The 25,725-nt window shown below is 37.7% G+C and overlaps 1 protein-coding gene across 4 annotated transcripts in view; it reads left to right on the forward strand.

The window, feature by feature from the left end:
• RALYL (RALY RNA binding protein like) overlaps positions 1-25,725 on the forward strand; it is a 757,145-nt gene that overhangs the window by 99,193 nt on the left and 632,227 nt on the right. The gene's annotated exons all lie outside the window — the stretch shown is intronic.

Consider the following 25,725-nt stretch of genomic DNA (forward strand, 5'->3'; position numbering starts at 1 on the left):
AAGTTCTTAGTTCTCTGTGTTTGTACTGGTTGAACACAAGGATGGATAGTTCCCCAAGAAAGGGAAGAAAGCTAGGAAAGTAAAACAAAAATGCTGTTGCCATCTCTAAATGTCTCATGTTTTTTGAAAATTTAACCTACTGTTTGTTAACATGAGCAAACATTAAATCCAGTCCTCCTTGCTAATCTAATAGCGCATTCCTGTATTGTCAAATATACTTGAGTTGTAAACAATGTAGAATTCTTACATAGGCAATTTACATTTCTAAAATCTTACTGATTTTTCTCAATGGAATATCTGTTTCCATCTCAGGGAAAAAATTTGGAGAGATGAAATTGCTAATTTAGTCAGTTTTCCTAAATTCCTGCAAGTTCTTTAGCAGGATGTGATGTTCCAAATGATTCAGGCATCAGTAACCTTGAGAAAGTCTTTGTATTTTGGTTTTTATAGGCAAAACTTAAGTTTACTTTAGAAAATGAATTAAAGTTGTATTATTCACAGCTCACTAACCTGCACTCAGTGGCCAAGAAATCATATTACCTTCCTAAGACCCTTCTTATGGTCTTACTAAGAGGTCCTGAGTATCATAGCACCTTCATCATTTGCTTTGATTATTGAAACATAAGTTAAGTGTTCTTTTGCCATCTATACTTACTGTTTATATATGTTTCATAACCTCTGAAGTCAAAAGAGTCAGTGTTAGTAAAGTGTTTTGCTTTGTGTTTTTTTAAATCATTTAGGATGTATTAGAAAGAAAATAAGGTTTGGAAATTGGCTTTGGATCCCAACTCTGCTATTTATTAGCTCATGTGAATATAGATATGTTTTTACTCTCTTTGAACCTTAAATTATCAGTAAAATAGCACAACTGAAGGCACTGTTATGAAGGTTAAATGGTATTGCATGTGTAAGGCACTTATATGAAACATAATGTGACTGAGCAAAGTCAGTTGCCTTCCCTATTCTAAATGATTCTTACCCCTCACTTCCACTACTCCTTACTATTTTGCATTTTACAAAACGTTTCTTATCATAGTAAGATAAAAAGCTATTATCCCCATTTTGCAGTTAAGCAAACTGAGAAACAGAGTTGAAAGTAATAGGTATTAAGTATTCTTCTGGAAAGTCTATTAAAAATCTTCTGGGGGAGCAGATATGGTTCAAGTAGTTAAGTGCCTGTTTCTCACATGGGAGGTCCCGGGTTCAGCTCCAAGCGCCTCCTAAAATCAGAAAAACAAACAACAAAGGAAAAAACCAACTCAAGGGAGCTGATGTGGCTCAGTGGTTGAGCACTAGCTTCCCACATACTAAGTCATGGGTCAATCCCTGGCCCTGGTACCTCAACAACAAAAAAAGTCTTCTGAACTAGACCTGCTACTAGAATCATTCGATTGACTTGGTACTCACATTCTTAGAAGCAGGCAATAGAACAGGAGGCATTCTTGGAAGTGGATGTGGCTCATGTGATAAAACCTCTGCCTACCATATAGGAGAACCCAAGTTCGATCCCTGGGGCCTCCTGGTAAAAAAGAAGAAAAGAAAGCGTGCCTCTATGATGAGCCAGTACCCACGTGGCAAGCCAGTGCCTACCCAGTGAGACAAGTGCCTGTGGGGCAAGCTGAGTGCCCAAATGGTGAGCCGAGTGCCCATGCAAGTGCCCACGTGGCAAGCCAAGTGCCCACATGGTGAGCCGAGTGCCCACACAGTGAGCTGAGTGCCTTCACGATAACCAAGTGCCCACATGAGTGCCCACATCATGAGCCGAGTGCCCGTGCAGCAAGCCAAGTGCCCGCACAGCACACTGAGTGCCCGTGTGGTGAGCCAGTGCCCACCCAAGTAAGTCATGCAGCAAGATGATGACACAACAAAAAAGAGAGGTGAAGGGGAGAGTCAAGGTGAAGCGCAGCAGAGACCAGGAACTGAGGTGTTGCAATTGACAGGGAACCTCTCTCTACATCAGAGGTCCCCAGGATCGAATCCCAGTGAATCCTAGAGAGGAGAAGGACTAGAAGAGAAGACAAAAAGAGAAGAAGATACAGTAGATCACACAGTGAATGGAGACAGACAGAGTGGAGAACGGGAGAGGAGAGGGGAAACAAATAAATAAGTCTTTTTAAAAAAAAAAGGAATATTAAGGACAATCCCTGAGGACAAGGAAGAGATGAGTAATAAATTAAGCATAATATTTAAAGTTTAAATTGGACTAAATTTGGACTTGCTCTCGATATCCTTAAGCTACAAGAAAGAGTAATATAGTGATTGGGGAATAAAATAAATCCATTTAATATTTGTACCCCAATCATGTTCAGATTTTTCAATAGAGCAGTTATACTTACTAGATTAGAATATCATATTATTAAAATGTATGTTATCAAGTCTTTCTTCACATTAGTGGAGATTGAATAATGAAGAACTAAATGTGTATGAAGTAGAATATCCTAAGAAATAAAGATAATACTGACATTTTCTTAAATATTAACAAGTCACATAACAGTGAAGAAAGCACCCAGTTGTCAGAAGGCCAGAGTTTCAAGTCCAACTGTCTTCTTAAACCTTTATCATGTCCTCTATTTAGTCATTCAATATGTATGTTGTACTTTCTATATTTTGGGCACTCTTCCATGTGCTGCATTTTCTCTACTTAAGATAGAGAAGTTCCGTGTCCATATTAGGGAGTAATTATTCATATTGAGAAAGAAATAAATTAACAAAATTCAGAAACAAGGTAGTGGTATGTGCAATGAAGAAAATCAAAGCATGCAAGTGTATTAGTTTTCTGTTTCTGCTTTAGCGTTGGCTGGGATGAATTCTTTCCAGAGACTCTTTTAAGCTTCTAAAGGCTGCCGGCATTCATTGGCTCACAGCCCATCCTTGCATCATTTGCATCACTTCAACCTCTTGCTTTCATTATTCCAGCTCCAGGACAGTCTCCCATCTCAAAATACTTAATCCAATCACATCTGCACAGTCCCTTTTTCCATATAAGTTTAAATGGTCATAAGTTCTTGTAATTAGGATGCGTACGTCTTTGGGGGAGGCAATTATTCAACCTATCACATGAAGTTAAATGAGAGGATGATCTAGAAAGAATTGTATGTTTTCAAATGGGGTAATCAGAGGTGGCTTACTGACGCGGTAACAGTTAAGCTGAGGTCTTACTGAAGGAATATATACATTAAAACCCTTTGTATATGGCATGCTACTCAATGTAGAAAAAAAAGATATTCTGTGCACTTGATCACCATTTTCTTTGTAAAATAAAGACTGTTCACATTGCTCTAAAACATGCTGTGGTTTATAGTTTCTTCATCACCAGAAAACACTTTTGAGAGTCATCAGGAGGGAGAGAGAGAAAACATTTTGGACCCTAATATTTGTACCACTGAGTGAGAGCCATCAAGGCTCAGGGATTCACACTGGCATGGCTTTCTCTGAAAATAATTATTAGTGCATATCAGAGGAAGGAGTTCACTGATTCCTCATGACTACAACATTAAGTTCATGTCTCAATTATGGATATACAACAGTACTCTCCCGTTTGCTCTTGAAAGATTTTGACATCCAAATGTTAATATTAAATATCCACAACTAATGATATCTCTGAGGTAACCACCTGAGAATTGCTCCTAGGATGGAAAAACAGTGCACCAAACATTTTACAACCCAAAGTATTAAATTCAGGTTTTTTGTTCTTTATTTCATTGAGAGGCAAGATGTAATATATATGCCTACTTTCCCTGACACCCCCAAATACACAATGCCAATAGCGATTTTTTCTACTTCTAGAGTTTCCATAACAAAAGTTGTTTATGTTCCTTATCTAGAAAGTTGGACATTTCAGAGGCATCATTATAAGCTCGATAATATCTTTGTATTTCTGCATTTAACTGTGTACACATTAAATTTTAAGTGGGTTCAAAGACCCTGACATCTTTATCTTTGCCCCTACCATGTTACATTGAGTACATCATAGCTCGGCTTTGACTTTACAGTGCGCAGAAGTGTTCTGGTAAGCCATACAATATTTTGGGAAAATTTAGATTGAGATTTTTATACTTTATATTTTTAAAGTAGCAGAGGGATGGTGTATTCCTTGCTATAAGTCTGTATGAAAATCTTTTGGAAGGAATTTTTTTGTTGTTGTTGTTTTCTTGTTTTTGGTGTTGTCCCATGAGATAAAAAGATGTAGAGTAATCAAATGACATTTTTAGCTTAGATGTATTTTCCAGTTTTAAAACTGTAATGCTGGTAGCCTGTGTATTCACACTTCGAGTGTGTGTAGGGAGGAGGTACATTATCACCGGGATAGGGGCCTGTGTGAGTGAGAATTCCAAGCTGACAACTATGCAGAGCCTTCCTTAGTGCTGTAAAGGGGTGTTAATAAGCATGAAAGGAGTTTTTCTTTTGCCTGAGTATTCGTAATTGGTGACCTCGTTTTAGTGAGAGATCCAAGTGGAGCAGTTTCCTAAAATCACTCAAGACACTGGTGTGTCCTAAATATCTCTTTGTATGTTCTAGATATATAAAAAAGTACAGTCTTTTTTTCCTAGTATTGATTTAGTAGTGTCACTTTTGCTCTCTCCTGTAAGGAATGTCTTTTCTTGGAGGGAAAAGGGGGAGGGAGAGAGTCATGTCTTTTCAGTTGCCTAATACACTAAAACAATTTGTTGGAATAAACATCTTTTCTTGAAAATAATTTAAAAATTCAGGGTTTTGCAACATATTAATGAAAGAATTTAACACTGTTAGTTAAATTTCACTTTCATCACAGTCAAGAGAAAGGCATCCCTTCTGGAATATACACTGCTATTTAACTGGACCCTGGGTATTTACTCTTCCCTCCTTCCCAGAATTGTTCCAGAATTGTTTGGGAACACAGTAGGAATTAGTCTTCCCCAAAGATCAGTCCCAAAACTTGCCTTATCTAATTGCTCTATCTCAAAACAGTAAATAAATACATATTCATTTCACTGCCTGCCTTTTAAAAGCTTCCCAGGACTTCCTATTCACTTTGAACAAAACCATCATGATGTAGCCCCTGCCTGCCTTTCCCACTTTGTTTTATACTGCTCTTCCCCCTTCCATCATGGAAAATCCTTTCAATGCTGTGACCAGGCCAAGCTCTTTGATGCTACATGATTTTGCACATGAAATTTTTCTCCTTAGAAGCATCTTTCCTCTGATCTCGATATGGCTGACCTTTTCTTATCCTTCAGGTCTTGTCTTATGAATCATCTTCTAAGAGAAGCCTTCCTTTCTTAATGATTTTATCTATATTGCCCCCCTCCACTCTTCTGTATCACTGTTGGTACTGTATGGCATTTATGTGCTAAATTGTATTGAAAAATATATAATCTTTTGTGTAGTTATTTTTTATTTGATTATTTCTCCTCCATCTCATTATATTGTAAATTCTACAAGATCAGGGTTTTGACTCTTTTATCCTCTATTATATGCTCCATGTTTAGTCTTATGGCTGGCACATAGTTTTAGATAAAGCATATCTCAATGAATTAATAAGTAAATGAAACAGAGTTATTATTTTATTCTCCTGACCCTATATCCTCATCTCTTTCAAACTGTAAATCTCTGTTGTACCAGGAAAAATAAAGGCAGGGAGTAGTGACTTCCTAGAGTCCCTTTTTCTAGCTGTACAAAGACTCAGCCCAGGTATTGCAAGGGCCTGGCTACTTATTTGTTTTGCCATTTTTGTTGAGTTTTGGTATTGGTCATTGGAGAATTCTGTTTTAATTATTGAGGAGCCAACATCCAAGCAAGAGGTCAAAATAAAATAGTTGAGGGCACTAAAATCAGGTGAATGTGTATAGGTCACCCGAACTTTATGGGTTAGATCAAATGCAGAATGGGAAAGTAGAGAATTTTTTTTTTTAGATCACAAAATTGAAATGAACAACAACAACAAAAAACAAACAATGTGAACTTGATAAAATAGAGCAGAGCATCCAAAGTTAAGGAAACAGTCCACAAGACTACTCTCACTCTGACACATTTACAAGTTTGGGGATCCTCAAGACCTACTTAAGGTTAAAAAAATCACTAAAAAGTTGCAAAGAACATATTAAACACTATTCTACTCACAGTTATGATTTATCACAGTGAAAGAATAAGAATAAAATCAGCCAAGGAAAGAGGTGTATGGGGCAAAATCTGGGAGTACTCTAAATTCAAAGCTTCCATTTCTCATTTCCCAGGGGAGCCCCTGATGGCATTTCTTTCATGGTAACAATATGTAACAATATGCAGAGTATTACCAAACTGGGAAGCTCACCTGAGCCTTCGCCTTCAGAGTTGATATTAGTGTTCTCTCACGTAGGCATGGTCAAATGCCTACATGACTGGTGTCATTTTCCAGTTCCTCCAAGGTTGACCTGATAACATGTAACCTATTGCTTCCACCATATATCACAACATTAATCTTTCTGGTCTGGTCCAAAGCTTCCAGGTAAACAAAGACACTTTTATCAGTCAAGACATGACAAGGGCTTAGAGATAAACTCCCAGGAACTGAGGGCAAAAGCAAGACCTCAATTTGAACATGCTTATATATATATTTTTTACTACATACTTTTCTTCTCTGTTTGTCATTACACTACAATAAAATAATCCATATAGAAATGTGGTAAACATTAATTAGAAGTGAAACCACACATGTTATAGCTACCTCCTTGTGGTGATTTAAAACCGTATGGGGAAGCGGACTTGGCCCAGTGGTTAGGGCGACCGTCTACCACATGGGAGGTCCGCGGTTCAAACTCAGGACCTCCTTGACCTGTATGGAGCTGGCCCGTGTGTAGTGCTGATGCGTGCAAGGAGTGCTGTGCCATGCAGGGGTGTCCCTGCGCAGGGGAGCCCCACGCACAAGGAATGCGCTCCATAAGGAGAGCCTCCCAGAGCAAAAGAAAGTGCAGCCTGCCCAAGAATGGTGCCGCACACACGGAGAGCTGACACAACAAGATGACACAACAAAAAGAAACACAGATTCCCGTGGCACTGACAACAACAGAAACAGACAAAGAACATGCAGCAAATAGACACAGAGAACAGACAACTGGGGTGGTGGGGAGAAGGGGAGAGAAATAAATAAATAAATCTTTAAAGAAAAATTATATGTTTCTTAAAACTAATCCATTCTTGTGGGTGTAAACCTAGTGTAAGTAAGAAGTTTTGATGAGGCTATTTCAATTAAGGTGTGGCCCAGGGTGGGTCTTAATCCTCTTACTGGAATCCTTTATAATGGGGATGAATACAGCAAGAGAAAACCATGGAAGCAAGAAGCTGAAAGCCACAAAAATCCTAAAGGACGGGAGAGACCAGCAGATGCTCCCATGTGCCTTGCCATATGACAGAGGAGTCCAGGATTGCCGGCAGTAGGTCTTCAAGAAAAAAGCATCAGTTGATGATGCCTGAGTTGGACATTCTCACAGCCTCAACTGTAGGCTAATAAATTCCCATTATTAAAAGGCCAGCCCATTTTATGGTATGTGCTTTGAGCAGCTTAACAAACTAAAACTCTCCTTTATGGAAAAAGGTTTAGAGAAGTAATTTGGAAAGAATTTGTACCATAAAGACTAAGGTAATGTTATGCCAAAACCAGAATGAACAGATGTAAAAAGGGGGTGTAGAGTAAGTTTACGGAGCTAAAGTAACACTAATGTGAAGCAGTGCCGAAGAGATTTCTGTCAAGATGCTGAACTGGGAGAGCAGTTTATATGGCTGCTTGAGACAGAGGTAAGTCTTGGGGAACGGGTAAGAGGAGGGAGATATGAGCTATGTGAGCTATGATAGGTATGTTGGCTGCTTGAGTTGTGAGGACGGTGTGAACTACGTGAACTACAAGGGAGATGTGGACTGTCCAGGCAGGGTGTCCTTGAGTCCCAGTTCATTAATTAGCAAGCAGAATGTTGCTGTAAGATTATGGCCGTCTGAAGATCAGCAGACTTTGGTGGTGTCAGTCTAATTTCTTTGTTAGAGTTCCTCTTTCTGGGTAGAGGCAGGGATATTTATCAGCACCACAAAGGATTATTAGTGTGTTAGCCTGGTTCACTTAGCGTAGCGTTTCTTCTTTGTAACCCCCTGGATAAAATGGAAGCTCAAGCAAATCAAGATGGTTAGTAAAATCATTTATCATTCCAAGTTCACAATTATGATATGTAAATTGTGAGTAATGTGTATTAGAATTAAGCTGGGCTTGCTATTGGATACTCTCCCCGGGTGCTGCACACTTCTTGCTTTTTCTCGTGACTCTGATCAGGTCCCTATAGGTAAAAACCATGTATTTTTATAGCCGTGTTTTCTTTGTCTTCCTGTTCTGCTTGTTAGAATCACTGCCTAGAAGGAATCATAGAAACGAAAAGGGCAAAATTCTGTCTCATTTTTTAAAAGAAAAGCCTCATTAGGAGAAAATCTTTTTTTCTGTGCTTCTCTCTTTGCATTTAGCATGCTCCTTTGAGGAGGTGGTGCCTGGAGAGGTGGCATCTGTCTTGTGACTATGATGTAATTAAAATGAAGATGAAAATCCAATGTGATACTGCAAATAATAAAAGAAACTAGGCCCTAGTTTAAACATTGAAAATTCTCAGGTGAGACATGATCTTAGTGATTAAAGAATGATTAGAACACAGTTAGTTGAATTTACCATTACTTGCAACCAAAAGCAATCCTTGTAGATTTTTTGCCCTGAATAAGAGAAGGGGGTTAGCCTATCCAAAGACCTCAAATTTTTTTCAGAGGTGGAGACTTAGGGTATATATAATATCACATAATTCCTATTGCCAGGAAAATGATTGGTAAGTACCCTGAAGTGAGTAGCTATTATCATGGAATAATAAAAGAGGTTGAGTATATTTATTAAATTGAGTGTTACTCCAGAGCAGTTAAAAAATAAAAAGAAATTGCAAGGCAGCAAATTAAATAAGTGAATTAAAATACAATGTCTTTCTGTAATACACACTGCATGTTTGTTGTAAAGCCTACATAAAAGAAAAAAAAACAACAAAACAGATAAGTAGAAATAGGTAGTAAATAAAGTGTTTTAGAGAATTATTTATTATTGCTATATTAGAATAAAACATGGCAAAAGAAAATATTATGATAATAAGCAACTCATTCAATGATAGACAAAGTATTTTCTTTTCCACTAATAGCTAGTGTGAAAATATCTGACTTAGTGATATTATTTTCTCCAGTTTTCCAATATGTAAAAGGTTAGTTATTTTCAGAAAGTCAAGTAGTAATGCAGAAAATTGCTGTGTTTGAACGATGTTTTCTTTAGCTTCTAAAGTCAAATGTAGTTCAATATTAGAGAAATGTATAATGTTAGACTATATAAAATTCATTCTTATTCTCTTATCATAGTGACAGCAGTGATTTGTTAAACAAACCAGTGCATTTCCAGCTAAATAATGCAATGTTTAGATTGTGAAATCAATCACTTAGAAATACTTAAGGACCAGTTACGTAGCCTTCACTTTTTCTTGTTTATACATGTTTTTGGCACCCCATAAGAGGGTGGTTAAAGGACAGCACTGCAGGAATATGGAGAGATTTTTCAATGCAAAGGATTCATAGACCATTTTAAACTTGTCACAGTTAGTTTGGGCATTCCTAGAGAGTTCTGAATTATAAGAGTTTGTGAAGTCATTAGATGAAAGAGGCCTGGGCTAAATCTCATTTGGTTGAGACGCATTATATACCCAGGAATGGTAAAAAGATGGTTAGGGCCAAGCTCTTTCTTTCTAAACAGTATTTTTCCCATTATCTTGAAATATCTACTTTGAATTATATTAATTACATTGAAAGATATAATAATTTTGAAACCTAAAATTAGTGTCATTTCTAAAGCTTGGAGCATGTTTAATACAAGGTTTGCTTGGGTGTCTGTATTTAAACTGAAATATTCAAGGGCATTCCATTTCCCTGTGTGAAAATATAAAAGTGAAATTAAAAGGAGTGACGAGTAGAGGAGAGGAGAAGAGAGGAGAGGAGAGCAGTATCACTGTAGTGTTGGAAAACAAATGCTTGATAAGTTTATTTTTTCATTCAAGTACATTAATTTAATATTCATGAGGTTCAAACATGACTTTTTAATGTACCTGTTATTAGCTAGGAACTTTTCACCAAACTAGTAATACCTGTAATAACTATAGTGATACATTTCAATGCTACAATTCAAAAATATTAGAGTTGAGAGTCATTAAAAGTCAACATTTCAGTATACATTCTGGAGAATAGAAAATATGTCTTGTGAAAAGATAATATCATTAAGTAATAATGCATAAAAAGCTAATTTTTAGATGGTTATTATTAAGATCTAGTCTTCCTCGGACTTTTTAAGGCTACTTAGCCTAAGGACAAGCATGCTACTGGAGGACAGATAACGAATAAACAAAAATAAAGCATATGCTCTCTGGCACCGAGGGAATACTACCAATCACCAGCTGTTGATGCAACCATAAAAAGATCTTGAATAAAAGGGAGAAATGGTAAAGACAAATGAGTTTATATGGCAAAGAGTCTTCAAAATAAATTGGGAGGTCATCAGAGGGGTCTCACTTATGCACATTTCAGCAGGATCCCAGAAATAGCCAAAGTAGATACAACCTCAGGTACTAGTGCTCCTGAGGGCTACAGAGACACACAGGTTCTACGGTCATGGCAAATGTCTCTGGAGTTCAGTGCCTTGTCAGTGAGTCCTACTTTGGAATTTGTGCTCCTGAGTGTGTCGGAGTTGGACTCAGATGTGACCTTTCTACACATGCCTCTTCTGTCACATTTTACTGAACCTGTAGTTGGCCCTGGGGTTGGTGTATACTCAGGAGACTTGAATCTCTGAACTGACCATTTGCCACCTGGGCCCTGAGCTTCAGCAGAGTTGCAATGCCTACTTGCCGGTTCGTTTGACTTACCCAGGTCAGCTAACAGGTTGGTGAAGATGGTCAACCACCATACCACGGAAGCAAGTATGCCTACAACTGCAAGCAGGAGCATCGCATCCATCAGCCATGTGGGATCTAAGCCCCTCTCAATTTAGAGGTGGAGTGAGCATTGCCATCCCAGAGTCCTCAGGATGGAGGAATAAAATATGGATTAGAGTGGACTTACTGGTATTCTACTACAGAACTATTTTGACTCTAGCAATGGAAGATGTTGTATCATCGATGTGGAGACAGTGGCCACAGTAGTTGCTGAGGGCAGGGAAAGGGAAGAGGAGCTGTGATGTGAGGGCATTTTTGGGACTTGGAATTGTCTTAACTGATATTGCAGGGACAGACGCTGGACATAACCCACTGACTGGACTATGGGAGAGTGTAAACTACAATGTAAACTATAATCCATACGGTGTAGCAGTGCTCCAAAATGTAGTCACCAAATGCAATGAATATGCCACAATAATGAAAGAGGTTGTTGATGTGAAAGGAGAGGGGATGGGGTGGGGGGTATTTGAGAACTTCTTATATTTTTTAATGTAACATTTTTTGTGATCTATGTATCTTTAAAAAAAGACAAAACAAAAGAAAAAAATAAAGCATATAATGTGACTGATGATAATAAATGCTATGAAGACGGGTAGGGTTATCAGGAGTGCTGGGATGGTGTGTTGCAGTGTTACATAGTCACTGAGAAGAAGCTCTTCTGATAAAGTTCTGAAGCTGGTGAGAGAATGTGTCATATGGTATCTAGGGAGGATGGTTCTAAGGACCAGGAATAGGTCCTGAGTGAGGGCTGCCTAATAGAGTGAAGGAATAGCAAAGAGGTTCCTGTGGCTGATGTGAACTAAGCAAGGGGGAACAGTGCTAAGAAACAAGGTCTGATGGAATAATAGAGGCAAATGTAGGCATTGTTGAGGACTCTGCCTTTTACTGAATGAGAAAGGAAGACACTGGAGAATTCTGAGTCAAAATTTTATGATTTGACATACATTTTGAAGGATACCTCTGGGTTCAACGTTGATGGAAGCAGGCCAAGTAGGCTGTTGTAATAATACAAGTGAGAAATGATGATAGTTTAGACCAAAATGTGCATGTGACAGGTGATCAAATTCTGCATATACATTGAAGGTTTGACTTGCTGATTATTGAATTTATTTTATGAGAGAAAGAAGTCTGGGGTGACTTCAAGGTTTTGGGCTTGCCGTACTGAAAGGGTGGAGTTGCCATCAGTGTGCATAGGTGTGTCTTTTCCTCTGGCAATGTTTTAGTTATGTACAAGCAGAAACAAAGTATGATGAGACTTAGATGTAACATAGATTGATATTTTATCATTTGAGTATAATGAGGCCAGTGAGGTATTAGGGAGTTGAGTATGTATACAAAAGAGTTGTCATTATGATGGTCCAAATAAATTAATCTTGAAAGATTAAGTGAGGATACAATGAGGGTAGAAGTTGTATGTGTAGAGTAGAGATAACAGAATGAAAAAGGAGAGCTCAAGAAATTGTGAAACAAAGTTATTGGGAAGATCATTGAAATCACTAGTGATTATAGTTGACTTAGTGTTGGAGAGAATGTCAGTAAGTCAGGAGCTGAAAATTTCAAGGAAGGAGGGAGGGAATTTGACCAGGGAGTTGTTAGAAGACTGAAACAAGGAGAGGTGGAATCTGATTACAGGAGATTCAAAAGAGGAGATTTTAGGAAGAGTGAAGGGGAATGGTTTGCAAAGTGGCAAAGAAAAACAACCCATTGTTTCAAGGATTGTAGGATAGAAAACAGCCACCTCAATAGGACTAAAGAGAAGGCTCGTCATCAAGCGAGAGCCAGGATTGGGTTAGTATAGGGTACATTCAGAGAAGAGGGTGAGTATGATAGATTGAGTTACGTATCCCATGAGCGCAAAGCCATTGTAAATTGAATCTCTTAAAATGCAGTTTTAGTCACGGTGTGAATGAAGTCGGGCCTTAATCCGGATTATTGGTGTCCTTTACAAAATCAGAAGAAATTCAGTCATAGAGCAAGTCGTGGGGAGGAGCAGGAAGCTGAAGTTAATGGACAGGAGAGAAAGGAGAGCAGATCACAGTGTGACGGGGAAGCCAAGGAATCCAAGGATTGCTGGCCTGTCAGAGATGCTACTGACCCAAGGAGAATGGTTCTTAACCAGAGGGTCTGTGAGCTTGAATTGAAAAGATTCAACTTATCTTTATTTTCTCTGACCTCTAACTAAAATCTAGCATTTCCTCCAATTATGAATGTTTGCAATAAAATACAGTAGTATTCATTTCATATCACTTTACAGTTGTTGCATAGCTCAAAAAATCACTTAGAATCCTCTATACTTTGAAAATACACACAGTATTTGCTGAGGGCAGGGAGAGGAAAGTAAAGATGTGATGTGGGGGCATTTTGGGGATTTAGACTTGTTCTAAATGATATTTCAGGGTCAGATGCTGGACTTTATATATCCTGCCATAACCCACTGAGTGTACTGGGGAAGAGTGTGAACTACAGGGTAAACTATTATCTATGTAGTGCAGCAGTGACCCAAAATGTGTTCACTGAGTGCGATGAGTGTGCCGCAATGATGGAGGATGTGGTTGGTGTGGGAGAAGTGGGGTGGGGGCTGCAGGGTATATTGGAACCTCTTATATTTTTTAATGTAACTTTTTTTGTGATATATTTATCTTCAAAAAATACAATTTACAAAAACGATGAGGTGGGAGGATGAGGAGTGGGTTATACGGGAACCTCTTATGTTTTTTGTGTTTTTTTAAATGTTTTTTTAATGTAACGTTCCTTGTGATCTATTAACTTTAATTAAAAAAAAAAAAAAAACAGGAAAAAAATTACAGTAGTTGTCAGAGCCAACGCTAGTTGGTTGTTATAAAACTTACCTGCCGCTAGGCTCTGAGTTTTCTCGTTTTTGCCTGACTGGCAATGGGTCTGGGGAACAGGAAAGGTTAAGAACCCCTGCCCTAGGAGGAAGCAAGACTTTTGGTCTCTAAACCGTGAGTCATTACATTTCTATTGGTTAATCCAAAACCAGTTTGTGGCATTTGTGATCGCAGTCCAACAAAACTAAGATAGTAGGTAAATAATATTGCTAAGAGAACGTGTTAGTAGTGGGATGGTGAATTCTAGAAGATGTGGTAGAAATTTTCAGAAATTGGGGAAGAGTGAGAAATACCATCAAAAAGGAGATGTAGAGAACTGCAAAGGATTTTTGTTGAGTTTGAAAGATGACCTGGTAGCCTGGTCTTGTGATGACTGATATATATAGATAGTCCTCCACATGGATCCGTGATTATTGAATTCAAATCAAGTTACCATAAAAACTTCAGTTATCATGGAACCATGCAAAGCCAAGGACTGACTGTATTCTGAAATAAAAGGAATAATGAAATTTGCTCCAGTAAGCAAATAAAGCCCCCAAGCTACATCAGGCCTGATGCAGTAGGAAGCAGTGGCCTTGGAAGTCCAGCCATTTGCTCATGGAAATGGCAGGCAATGAGAAATGAATGCAGGGTGCCAAATGCATTAGCTGTAATAGTGGTTCTCCAATTTTTCTGCACACTAGAATCACCTGGGAGTTTCAGAATCTCTGTACATCCAAGCTATACCCCTTACCAAATAATTACAACGTCTCAGGTTGGACCCAGGCATCAGTATTTTTTAAAAATTCTCCAAGTTGATTCCAATAGACAGCCAAATTTGAGGATGGGTGAGCTACACTATCTCTTAATCCTTGATATTCAAATCCTTTAAAGCATCTGCAATGTCATCACTGCTGATTTTCTCTCCATCAATTGTTATCTGTTCAAACTGTGACAGGCCTCATTTTTCAATGGCTTAGCTTGTTATATAAATAGTTGCAGAAAGTCACAATCATCAATTACATGTGATTCTGCATCTATGGAAGATTTGTAATGCCATATTGCTCTCCTTTTGTGTATTATTGTGTATTATAGTCCTCCTGCATTTTATTGTCCTGTATAAAACCATAATTATCCAACAAAAATGTTGACCCCAGAGTGGAGATAGATGCAAGATATTTTCATTTTACAATTTCTTTTCTTCCTTATTCCTTAACTGAAAACTGGGTGAAGATTTGTAAAATGACAGAAATATTCTCTTTGATGTATTTTATTTCACAAATACTTTGTAATTTATTTAAGTAATTTATATCATTCAACATTTAATATTTATCATACATAATTCATTAATAAATACAATCATGCATACTTTTTATGCACATCTCATATTATTTCTTTAGAAAAAATGGATTGCTAGGTGAGTGTAAGAATGCTTTAAAATATTTGATTCATGAATAAAAAATTGTGTCAGAATTTAAAAAAAATATATACCCTCACTTATAGGGTATGAGGGTTTTCATTTTCTGTGTATGTACCATCATGGGATTGTTAAGAAACTATTTCCAGCTTTTATTTTTACTTTGACCATTTTGTAAGTGAAGAATGAGATATCACTGTTTCAATTACCAATGAGATTGAACGTTAAAAAAATGTATTGTTCATTTGTAATCCCTTTACTGGGGATTGCCAGTGCATGTAATTTTTCTTTTTATTTTTTAAAGAAAACTCCCACATTATCCTGCTAAATGGTTCACAAATGGAGAACAATCTGTATAATGTACTAAGCACTAACTACAAATCTAGGCATTTGTTTTTCCCTGTAAATTTCAGACCTCTATTTCCAGAGGACTCCTCAGTTATGAATAAGAATGGTTGGGCTATGAGATATTTTTTCTAGTTTGAGGGTATTTTCTTCATTTTGGCTTTAGGCAAAAGGAATGGCTATGGCTTGGCCATAAAATGTTAGTCACTGCCATTGCTGTTGCCTTGAAGATAATCACTGATTGTTGGAGGAGTAATGGAGAGAGGAATTATTTTACAGGATAAATCACATGACAAGCAAAACTATGTCTAGGGAAAAACAAACTTCCTCCATGTGGGTGCCCACCCTTTCCCAAAGTAATCACCCACCCATACTCCAGCCCACCAAGACATATGTCTTACAAGTTTCACTTTGCTGTGAAACATTCTTGGATGTAACACTTCCATAGTCACCTCTCATTTTCATACTTTGGTCTTTTTAAGAGTCCCAGTCTTTACATCATCACCAAATTTTGAAAGCTTCCGGATTTCTTAGGAAGAGCCATATATCATTGGAGAAATGCAGAATACAAATATAATTCTGTGTTTGATATCTTCCAGATATTTTCTTTCCTATATTTTTTTCTTTTATTCTCTTTTTGTCTTTAAAATAATTAGTGATTGATTGCTTATTTTGAAACACACTGTGCTATGGGGTTGAAATACTGAAATGAAGCCCTATAAACTCACTGTGGAAGAAACAGGAACACAAGCATGTAACTTCAGTGCACTGTCAAAGTTCAAAGCAAGCTAAAACAAAGATATAAACAGTGAAATAAGCCCAAGGGAAGAAGAGGGGGGGAATCTAAAGTTTATTGACTCACTTCTAATTGGCAAGCACTGAAACAAGTCTGATCTCACTTAAATAGGAACATTTATTGATTAAAAGAGCTGTGAGAAACACTATATTTAATTTTGCATTCTCAGAATTTACCACACAAATGGTTATATAGTGGGCATCAAATAAATGATTGAGTAGAAATTTGAGAACTTGGGGAAGCAAAGGACTTTTGAGCAGGTCTTGATGAATGCATAGAATAAGTCAACATTTTTTCACCTTTAAAATTCCTTAGAATGGTATATAACTTTTTATAATTTATGGATGTTAAAAATAGCACATGAATTAGATTTCCATTCTCTAACACATATTAATTATCAAAGTGTTGATTTTAAATCATTGCTAAAGAGCTAAAGTTGACACTTTAATGCCTGGTTTATAACATGACTTTATTGCTGATTGAGAATAACTAAAACAAGTAAAGTATTTTGTGATGTATATTAATTATGAAAATGTGCTTACTGTAGATTTAGTAGGCATCTAGTTTCAGGAAAGCATCTTGTTTGAATGGGGAGAGCTTCCCTTTATAAAAATGATAATTTGATCTGGATTCATGACCAATAAAATGACACTATAACCTTATTAGACCCTCAGTGAAGATAATTAAAATACAATTTATTTTCTCTAATGAGATATTGGTAACTTAAGAGAGTATAATATTTCAGATATGTGATGATTCAATTCCAAGAAAGTAAATAAAATAAAATTACAATTAATATCATTTACATTGTCAAATAAAAATCTAATCTAGACTTAATAAGAAGAGACTTGATTTGAAAGAATTTTTGCAGGCAGGGACAGAGAAGGTAGCCACACTGGGAGGGGGCTATTACAATGGGGAGAACACTGATCAAAAGATTAACAAGTGTCTCCAGGGCTAGGCAAAGAGTTTTTCTTATAGAAAGGGTAAACAGAAAGAACCATATGTGGGGAAGTGGGATCAAAGGGTAGTAGATTATAGAATGTTTAATTCTGAGGCCAACCTATTTTCCTAGAGGAGTTGTTTAGGAAGGGCTGTGCTTGGTTCAGACTGAAGATGGGCCATAGTTCAAGAGCCTGGGGAAATCTTAACCTAAAGTTTGGTTGATAAGTATTTTGTTCAGATTGACCATTGAGGACAAAACAATTCAGTTAATCACTTGTAAAGTAAAGAATGGGAATTTGGAGAGTCTGTGTCTGGTCTTTTCATAGATAAACAAGGTCATGCAAGAGTTTTATCATATGGGGAAGGTAGTTCTTTGCAGCAAGACATTTTCTAGAACACAGAGAATGCGGCAGTTTTTTAACCTTTACTGTTTTCCAGGATTTGTACAGAGCTCTGATAAGGTTCAAAATTTTCAACACATAACATATGTGTTATAGCATATGAGGAATATATATATATACATATACATACATATATATGTGGAATACATACACATATATAATCATTACAGATTGCAGTTTGATCTGTCCCAAATTACATATGGATACTATTCTCATATTGCTCATTTGAATTTTGAGTCTCCCAGATTTTTCCTGTGTCCTTACCAACATGGAATTATTAAGAGTAAACAATAGATTAAAAAACATCAAGAAGCCTGGCCTAATACTGTAGTGAAATAGTTTCCTATCCAGTCCACCCTTTCCACACCATGTTCCTATCTGTTGACTATCGATAGTGCTAATAAATTTCATAAAAACAATTTATTCAATATTATATGTATACCTAATATGATAATGAAAAAAATAAACTTCTAAATTTAAAATGCAAAGTAGAGAATTGATTATAAATAATAACAAACTCAGCTGTAAGGGAAAATTTTTTTTGAAAAAGAGCAAAGAAAGAAAAAAATAAGGAAGAAAGAATAACTGAGATATTGAGTCTCTATTGGTTAACATTTATATGGCTACAATTACAGAATAATTTTTCACCTAAATGTCATTTGCCTGCATGTCCCCAAATCCTGTAACCTTGTGATCTTATTCTTCCTCATATGTAAGTAAAATTTAGGTCTGTTTCCATACCAACTGTTATGTAAAAGCAAGCATTTTCTTTGTAGCATCCATAGGAACACATAGGATCTTTAGTTCTCTCAATTACCTTTTGGTCTGATTTCACATTTCCACTGAATGCACAGTCTTCTAGTGTATTTTCTCCATTCTTTGTCAGTTCAAGCACTTTCATCTTTTTGATTCTCCAAATCAATTATGATCACAAAGCTTTTAAATTTAGCGTGGTTTTTCTAAACCACTCTGGATAGCACAACGTAGAAAACAACAGCAAATTAAGTATTGGAAAAACTTACCCTTAACAGCCCCACTTATTGCCAATCTTGAAACTTCTTGGGATCTCATTTGCCAGCAGACAAATGTTCCCGTCTCCACCTGTTCATAAAAACTGCTGAGATTTGAGATCTTGTTCCCAGAAGTTGAAACCCTTCTTACCACTTCTTCTTGCTCTTCTTTGTTCTAAATTTCTCCACATTTTATTATGCAGGAAACTCACTTCTCCATTTTTCATTTGGAGCAAGCTCTGGGAAGTTGACTTTTTATACCCCCAAATCGGTAACATTATTTTTCTGAGTTGTCAACTACCCAGGAGAACAATTACTTCCCTTTCTTGGAAGGCAGAAGCTATTGTATGTTTCTCTCTTCCTGGATAAGAAATTAGTCTTTTTTCTTCTCCACTCTAATAAGAATTTTTTAATAGTCCTTTATATTCTACCTTTATAATTTATTTTGATGCCTGGCTCAAAAAAAACCGAGATTTTTGGAAACATTATTGGCATTTTAGAAATATTTTAAAAATATGGACATGACACCCGGGGATGAGCCTCCCTGGCAACGAGGGACCACTATCAACTACCAACTGATGATGCAACTGGAAAATGACCTTATACGGAAGGTTCAATGCGGATCAGCAGAATATCCATGTCTACATAAAATACCATGACTTTAAAATGCTGTTTGACCTAAAGTAAGGGGGAAATGGAAAGGAGAAATGAGTTTATATGGCTACGAGTTTCTAAAAAAGAGTCTGGAGGCTGGCAGAAGGTTTGCCCTCATGCACAACTGAGCAGAGTCAGAGAGACAGATAAAGCAGATACAACCCCCAGATATTGGTTCCTTTGAGGGCTAAAGAGACCCATGGGAGTTATGGTCATGGCCGATGGGGTTAACTACCAGGGCAGATGGCCCCTCTTTGGAAATGGTGTTTATGTGTGATGAATCTGGACTCAGATGGGATCTCCCTTCATAAGACTTTCATGCTAATGTGCTGGAGGTGCAGTTAATGTTGGGGTTTAAGATATATTTAGGGGATTTGAATCTCTGGACTGACAATGTGATAGCCAGGTCCTGAGCCTCAACAGACTCCAGCACCTACAATCTGATTTATTGGACTTACCACACTCAGCTAAGATGGAGGTGAAGGACAACCACCACACCATGGAGCCTAGAGTGATTACAACTGAAAATGGGAGGATTGCATCCAGCATCCAGGTGGAATCTGAGCCTCCTCTTGACATAAAGGTGCAATGGACACAACCAATCCAGTGTCCACATAGAAGAGGTGGCATTGGATTGGGAAAAGTGGACATAATGGACAAAGGGTATGGGGAAAGGCAGGAAGAGATGAGAGGTGGAGGCGTCTTCGGGACATGGAGCTGCCCTGGATGGTGCTTCAGAGGTAATCACCGGACATTGTAAATCCTCACAGGGCCTACATGATGGAATAGAGGAGAGTATGGGCCATGATGTGAACCAATGTATATGAGGTGCAGAGGTGCCCAAAGATGTACTTACCAAATCCAATGGATGTGTCATGATGATGGGAACGAGTGTTGTTGGGGGGGGGGGGGAGAGGGGGGGTGGGGGGGTGGGGTTGAATGGGACCTCACATATATATTTTTAATGTAATATTATTACAAAGTCAATAAAAAATAAAAAAATTAAAAAAAAAAAAAAAAAAAAAAAAAATAATGAGATTGGCCGTTTAGCATTGTTGTAAGTGATGCTGAAGGGAAAGAAAGTGAATTGTGATTATCTAAACATACGATAAACAGGTGTTGAACTAAACAATGAGAAGTAAGAGATGTAGATGAGAGGTATTTAAAAAAGAAAGGCAGGATTTGAGAATGAATTTTAAGTGTGGACTAGATTATGTTGTTCAGGAATGCTTCAATATCTATGCAGACATCAATGGTATCCAGAGCTCAACTGTCACTTAAACTTAAACTGTTGGCTGGGTAGAGAGTTCTCTAATTTCTGTTAAAAGCTTGGCTCCAAAATGAGCAGTACTGAAGAATATGTTGCCAATTCATTCTTCTAAAAGCTTTTCCTGTACTCATGTCCTGTTGTCAAAGCAGGGTCCTGTAGAAATCAATGAAGGCTAACAGAATGAGAACAAACAGAGGCCATTTAATCAGAATTTCTTATAACAAGGGAGTCAGCCACCGTTACTTGAGTTTGTCAGAGACTCAAAGGAGACAGGGTAGTTGAGAAGCTTTATAGTAAAAAAAGGGGGTGGGAGTGGGTTGGGGAGGCTTCATGTATACATAGGAGGTTGTTAGCATAGAGAAGCTGGAGGCTGGCAGATTAGAATGGGGCATCTTGTGTGATTGGTTGGGGAGTATGTTTGGCATTCTCTGGGTGGTCCTGCTTTGGAATAGTAGGGAAAGCACAAAATAGGGAAGCTGACAGGCATTGACCAAGTGTTGATATTTCTATACTGTTTACTGCAGAGATTGTGGTTTGCCTTCCTGGACTGTTTCTGCAGAGGTTGTGAGTCAGAGTTGTATGGTCATATGTGTGGTCACTCCCCAAACATTAGCAGCATAACCTATTGATAAGACAAAGTGAAGGGAGAAGACCACCTCGCAGACCTTTGGCAGGGTCTAGAGGAGCATCTGGGTGCAAGGGGGGAGTTAAAGTCAGAATTCATTTCCAATTGGAAGTTTAAAGTGGATCTTTCCAAGCTGAAGGACTTGATTAGAACTGGGTAAGTGTAAAGATACAACAGTCCAGGATTGATGGAAACAGCAAGGCAAGAATTTTGAGGTAGAGGATGCAATTACCTGTTGGTGTTTTTTATACGAAATGGTAGGCCTTTAGGGAAATTCCTCTAATGAACAATCAAACCATTTACTAGGCAGATTCCTGGACCAATAAAATCCTGCTAATAGAGAGCAAAGTTTTGTTTTAGTTCTCAGTGTACAGCTGAGTTTGGGGGGTGGGGTTAGATAATTTTATTTACACTGTTTACTAGAACTGTAAGCCTCACTGTTCTTTTTATTTATTTAAGATTTATTTTATTTCTCTCCCCTTCCCCCCATTGAATGCCCTCTGTGTACATTCACTGTGTGTTCTTCTGTGTCCGCCTGTGCTCGTCATGTGGCACTGGGAAACTGTTGCTTTTTTGTTGTTGTTGCGTCATCTTGCTGCGTCAGCTCTCTGTGTATGTGGCACCACTCTTGGGCGGTCTGTGCTTTTTTCCCATGGGGCGGCTCTCCTTGTGGGGCACACTCCTTGCACATGGGACATCCTTATGCAGGGGAAACCCGTTTGGCACAGCACTCCTTGTGCATGGCAGCACTACGCATGGGCCAGCTCACCACACTGGTCAGGAAGCCCTGGGTACTGAACCCCAGACGTCCTGTAGGCAGATGCTCTATCATTTGAGCCACAACTGCTTCCCCTCATTGTTCTTTTTAGATACCATTGTCGTGAATTGAAGTGTGCCTAATAATATAAAATAGCTACATTAAATTCATAGTGGCATTTACAGAAAGAATTTAGTTAGAATTTTCGTTACATTCCATTTGATAGCAGTATTCTTAGCAGTATTCTTAGCAAATACTGTCTGTTCTTCTTCCAGGTATCCTATATAGGTCTAAGAATCTTGTATTGTATCATTCAGAACTTGACTTTGTTTGGTCCTGATGACTGTAGAAGGGACAGTCTCCCTGGGAGAAAATCAGACTATAAAGTAAATGTCTGAAGCATGGTGCCATGAACTATACTTTTTTCTCTACCGGGTACTAGGGCTGATAGGGAGAAGCTACTTGATGGGATTTGACTGCAGCAGGCTGCTCTGACGATAGGGAAGTAGTGCTGGCACTGGCTAACAAGTGGCAATGTAAATATTATCCCCAAGGAGGAGGAAGAATGGGCGGCTCTAGAATGTTTATGAAGTTAAGAAATTGGTCTTGAAGTTGTGTTTCCATGGCAAGCATATACTCTTTCTACTGTATATGTCTCTCAAGTGACTGGATTGTGCTTTATCCCAGAGCCATAATTTTGCATCTTCCACTCACTGAGAGGAGACTTCCTACAGAGGTGGTAATTATTCAAGGCAAGGACATTTCCTTAGCAATTAACTCAGATCAGAGTTTAAGGCTAAATTCCCTGAGCTACCAGGCTATTACCTTAGTGAACCCTTTCATATCACACATATATATATCTGAGGACACATTTTTCCTAGGGCTGTGACGTTTCACCATGTTAACCACATTCAGCTTTCCCTTCCCTCAAAAAGGCCTCAGGCTCCTTATGCTAATTATTCCATCTAATCTCTAGAACTCTGCACGCAAGGATATGGCATGTTAAGTCACCAAAAAAAGTTCTGTTTCACCTATTCCCTAGGGCAGGAGACATCTTTCTCTCACATTTATTTGACTAAGAGATACCACTCAAGTAACATGTAGAAAATTAAATCTCCTCCAAGCTTACCTGGTTCTGCCCTAATGGATGGTTTCTTTTGTTCCAAAAAAACAAAAAAGAATCAGGCAGAGAGGATCTGGTTGGGACACCCTCATGCCATCAAACAACTAAATGAATATGAGATGTTGATCAGCTGAATACTAGCTTTGAATTGCTACCAAAGAGTCTTAAAAATGTTGGTATTGTTGCTTTTATGGAGTATATTTATACGTGGTGGGAGGGCTGAATAAGCATATTTACAGATGACAGTTGATTGCTCATGGAAGAAACTGGAGGACTTAAAGATTAAAGGGCTGTGAGATTAAAATTAAGAGAGTACAGGTATTTCTTAATTTGTATGGTAGTGCGAGATTGTGAAAATGATGGTCCAAGCTGAAACCAAGGAGAACAATCTTAATAATCAGTGGGAAAAATCATGATTGCTATGTGACCTTTACATTTTTTTTGTCAAAACATTAACACTCTTACTTTAAATTGTTATAACATAGGAAAATTTTTAAAAATTAGCACACTAATTTAAAACTTTAAGAACACTGAGAACTAAAGTATTTTATTTCTTTTAAGTAATTTCAATTGTAGTATAAACAGTGCTTGCTTTTTTCTCATCATATGACTTATGATATGGGGTGAGCATCTCTTCTGTGCCTTGGTGAATTATTATAAGCCCTTCTAAGTTTGGATCAGCTTCCAATATCTTATCTGTTGTGCTATCAATGTTGTCAGATATCTCTGAGGATTTCTTTAAGTTTGCTGGCATCACCAGGTCTGGGACATTGTTAGCCTTTCTTTCTTCCTTTATGTCAGTAAGTTCATCCTCACTAAGTTTCTCTGGCTGCATGTCTGGAGTCTCTTGACAGGTAAATATGTGAGCAGCCCCACAGTCAGCATTTCTTCTGTGTCTCCATTTATAATTGATTCAGATTTCACTTCCAGGCCTAACACTTTTTGATGCTTTATGGCACTTCCAACTTTGTTGGCTAGTGATTATCCATTTTTGCAAATTGCTACATGGTTTCATCATAGAGAGACAAGTAGGCAACATAACTACATACTTTACTGTCTTTCATGAACTGAATAACAGATGCACAGAGACTAATCACCAATAGGCTTTTTTTTTTTTAAGATTTATTTTATTTATTTCTCTTCCCTTCGCCCGCTCCCCCCCGTCGTCTGCTCTCTGTGTCCATTCACTGTGTGTTCTTCTGTGTCTGTTTGCATTCTTGTCATGCAGCACCAGGAAACTGTGTCGCTTTTTTCATTGCATCATCTTGCTGCGTCAGCACCCCATGTGTGCGGTGCCACTCCTGGGCAGGGCTGCACTTTTTTCATGCAGGGCAGCTCTCCTCTCCTTGCATGGCACAACACTCCTTGCATGGGCCAGCTCACCACATGGGTCAGGAGGTACTGGGTATTGAACCCTCCATATGGTAGGCAGATGCTCTATCAGTTGAGCCACAACCGCTTCCCTCACCAATAGGCTTTTGAAGAAATTATATGATTGGCCACTAATCATGAAGCATATTTGTTATTTACATAGCAAGCTAGGAGCAAAGTTCATACTTTATGAAATTGCTCAGAGTTAATATAATGTGAAAATTAAAATTTGAATTATAGTGTGGGGCTTCCAGTGTTATATAAGTAACCTGTGTTAACTGAAATTTTAGTATATTGAAACTGTGCAAAGCAAGGACTGCCTGGTGGGCTACAAGTAGGTTAGTGTGTCTGTTGTTTTTATTTTGTAGTGAAATCAAAGGAAATAGATTATGTTACCCAGAGTCTTGCTGTAATAAAAGGCACACTAGACACTAGTGGCCAAATGCAAATTTTAGAATCTATTATTTTAAATTGAAATAGGCCATAGAGAACAAAGAGAATGAACAAGAAGGGGTCACTAATTTGATGGGCCAAAGGAATAAAAGCAAAAAAATCTGTTACAATTAGGAAAATGATACCTCTTTGTATATTTACTCAAGAAAATTGGATTTAAAAATATATGTATATTATTTGAGAGCCAAGACATCACTACCAGTCACCTTGGAAGAACTTTTTAGGTGACTTTGAAAAGTGGTGAAGTCACAGAGTAATTTTTTAGGCAGCATGGAAAGGGGAAAAAAAAATTACCCCTGCAATTTATGTTATAAATTTGCATAAATTTTGTATAATTTGATTGTAATATCTGGTAAGATTTTTAGCAGTCATTTTTTTAAAAACATGATTATCCATTTACTTTATAAGGTAACTAGGTCTCCAAAAGGAGACCAGTTTGGAAAATGTAATACAAATATTTCATATTGTTTGGTCGAAAATTTAAAATTTGGTATAATGGGAACTACAAATCTACATCTTAATTATAAACTCAAAATATGCAAATAAATCAATGATATGCACAAATCTATTCAATCTAAATAATCTATCATATTATTTATACTTTTGGGGAATTATCTAATATATTACTTGGACTTTGGAGTCATTGCTGAACTCTATCAAAGATTACCATACAACTGAGACACTAGACGACAGAGTCAATCTGCTCCTCCTTACCCTAAGTGTATGGTTTCTCATT

This window comes from Dasypus novemcinctus, chromosome 14, assembly GCF_030445035.2.
Source record: "Dasypus novemcinctus isolate mDasNov1 chromosome 14, mDasNov1.1.hap2, whole genome shotgun sequence".
NCBI lineage: Eukaryota > Metazoa > Chordata > Mammalia > Cingulata > Dasypodidae > Dasypus > Dasypus novemcinctus.